We start from the raw sequence: 3,373 nt of genomic DNA on the forward strand, positions 1-3,373 counted from the left end.
GGAAAGGTAAGCGATTTGCTGAATCGTTTCTTTTCGAAGACACATGTACGTCAATACAGTATCAGAGCATTAGAGGTCCCCTGTGTTTATGCAGTTCTCGCAAATACATCGCTAGCAAACTTGAGGTAATTTGTTGGACGATAAAATGCGGTTGTTTCATCGAACGCACCCCTATAATTTGTGTGCGTTATCGAATAATCACTCTCGAATTTGCGGTGGAGGACTAACACGAAAACGCAGTAATTGTTTTAAAGTGTTTCTATTTCAGAGCTGTTATGTTCAGTGGTGTCCTCTACACACGACATTATGCTTCATTTCTCAAATGTCTTAACACATTCGTTACCATGGTAATCCTCCTATTAGCCCATTATTTCATTTTTTTACTTGATACGTTAATCAATTGATTATGTAACGGAGCTATTTCTAACACTTACTAATAAAGTTAAAAGGAAATGTATTTGATATCGGATATAATTTTCCTGCCTTAATGCACGTGGATTTTCTATATGTTTTACTTTCTTTTTGATCTGCTACAGTTTCTTTTGGAACTTTAGTTCAGGATGTCCCTAGAGTCGTCCTTTATCACAAGACATCTGCCTATTGGTCGCCCACAAACATCCGCCATTATATGACACTGATTTTTGGTGTCCCTATCATCACATGATACTGGCTATTGGAGTCCAAACAGTCAAACGTCATCATATGGCCTTTGTTGGTGTCCCACAGACATCCGTTACATATGATACTGGCTGTTGGTGTCTCCACAGATATCCGTTACATATGATACTGGTTGTTGGTGTCCCGACAGACATACGTCATCATGATATTGGTTGTTGGTGTCCCACAGACATACGTCATCATGATACTGGTTGTTGGTGTCCCATAGACATACGTCATCATGATATTGGTTGTTGGTGTCCCACAGACATACGTCATCATGATATTGGTTGTTGGTGTCCCATAGACATACGTCATCATGACACTGGCTGTTGGTGTCCCATAGACATACGTCATCATGATACTGGCAGTTGGTGTCCCCTAGACATACGTCATCATGATACTGGCTGTTGGTGTCCCACAGACATTCGTCATTATATATCACTGGTTATTGGTGTCCCCACAGGCATTCGTCCCTATATGATTGTCTTAGCTGTTGGTGTCCCACAGACATACATCATCATGATACTGGCTGTTGGTGTCCTCACAGACATACGTCATCATGATATTGGCTATTGGTGTCCCCACAGACATTCGGCATCGTGATATTGGCTATTGGTGTCCCCACAGACATTCGTCATTATATATCACTGCTAATTGGTGTCCCCACAGACATTCGTCATCATGATATTGGCTATTGGTGTCCCCACAGACATTCGTCCCTATATGATGGTCTTGGCTGTTGGTGTTCCGACAGACATACGTCATCATGATCTTGGCTGTTGGTATCCTCACAGACATACGCCATTATCTAACACTGGTTGTTGGTGTCTCCTCAGACACACGTCATCATATGACATGGATATCGGTGTCCCGAGACATCCGTCAAGATCTGACAGTGGTATTTTCAAGAATGCTAAACCCAATCAATCCACATAGTGTGTATGTATGTTACATGATGCCATGCATTCTCGTGGTTGAGATATCGGTTTTCTTGCTACACAATATGTATGGCAAGATGTCTGGGCTGATAGCCACCTTTCTCGTGTCAAGTCCTATCGCAGGGTGTTTTGCACATGTTATCGAGATGGGATCTTATAGCCTCTACCTTAAACTTTTTTTTTTTGATAATGATGATAGCATTGAGCTAGACATAGCTCTCGTGACATCTTCGACCAAATATTCGAATCTCAATTTTTCAAATGTTTCTTTTTTATAGACAGCTTGTGTTCCATTGAAAAATGCTAGTGCGGTGACTGGACGATTCAGAATACTGTAAAACACGGATAGGCCGAAATCGACGAGACCAATTAAAATATTCGACTTATCCAGTGGTTTGACTTAACAGTGTTGTTATGTACGGAAATGCAATAACATAAATGACCCTAAAGTGATCAACTGTTTGCAATACACATATCCGATCACATGGCTATACACTTTTAAGTAATGTAAGTGTGGACATTTCCTTGACCATGACTAATTTATTCAAAAAGTTCCTTAAGCATTGATACACAAACAATCTAACAAAACAAAATGTAGCCAATCACGTACGCCATTGTCCATTTATAATAACATTTAAACATGGCTGACATGTAATTGGAAGGCAAACGTCATTTCAGCTATGACTTCATTCAATCGACAAAAGTGTATACGTCGGTTTCTCGTTTGGGAGTTCTTATCAGTCAAAAATTCGCATCTGCTATATAGCGATCCAAACCACACACAAACAATAAATTAATATATTGAAATGAAAACGGAAACTGTAATGAATTATCTTTCGAAAATGATATAAAAATACATGTTCAATTGTAGAAATGAAAATGCATTTACAATTGTAAAAACAAAAATACATGTACAGGTGTAAAATAAAAAGCCTCTGACAAAAAGTGCAATGCGAATGAACACTGAAATAGCTGTCGGTTCGACAGATTTGATCCCACCGAATCGGCAATCCAGACACTCGTATGAACGTTCTTTTCCAATCCCCTCTTGCATATCCTCTGTAAGGAAAGAATGCTTCGTTTCAGGAATAATATCCCAGTTGAACGTTCTTTTTCCTTTAAATCAGCGATCAACTCTTGTACATATAAGTAATATGCTATACTCCCCAACCATGCTATTCATAGAATAACCTCATTATTAAATGAAGTTGTCAAGAAACTGATAGAACTAGAACGTACAAAGATAATAAGAGCCACCCCGGTAAAGTAAGCGTCTTTGGCGTCCTCGACGACACACACTGATGACGCCACACACCATACAAATCAAGGTCAAATCAGGATTTCATCACGTTCTCAAACAGAGATCTAAGGTGGTTACAACGGAATCACTAGATCATATGCATGGCAATAAGCATCGAACATGTTTTACTTCACATCACATAAGGAAATAGAATAATTTCAAATCAGATCTTGATGCAGACCATGAATCTTTCTCTTGTTCATCTCAGGAAACCCTGTGTTGTTCATTATTCCGTCAGTAATCGACTTTTGCCACAGGAATCATGAAATTGGGAAGAAACCTGTGATTAAGGTGTAACAGGGATGTTACTATCTAGAAATGAAAAGTTAACATTAACAATTGGGGAAATGAAATCAAGCTTATCATACATCTTGGTTGTAAGCGGCTGATGTTTACTTTATTTCAAGTTCTACAGTGTATATCCGCACTTATGAAAACAAAACCGAATCGGCCGACAAGAGGGACAAAATCTCAT

This window comes from Pecten maximus, chromosome 1, assembly GCF_902652985.1.
Source record: "Pecten maximus chromosome 1, xPecMax1.1, whole genome shotgun sequence".
NCBI lineage: Eukaryota > Metazoa > Mollusca > Bivalvia > Pectinida > Pectinidae > Pecten > Pecten maximus.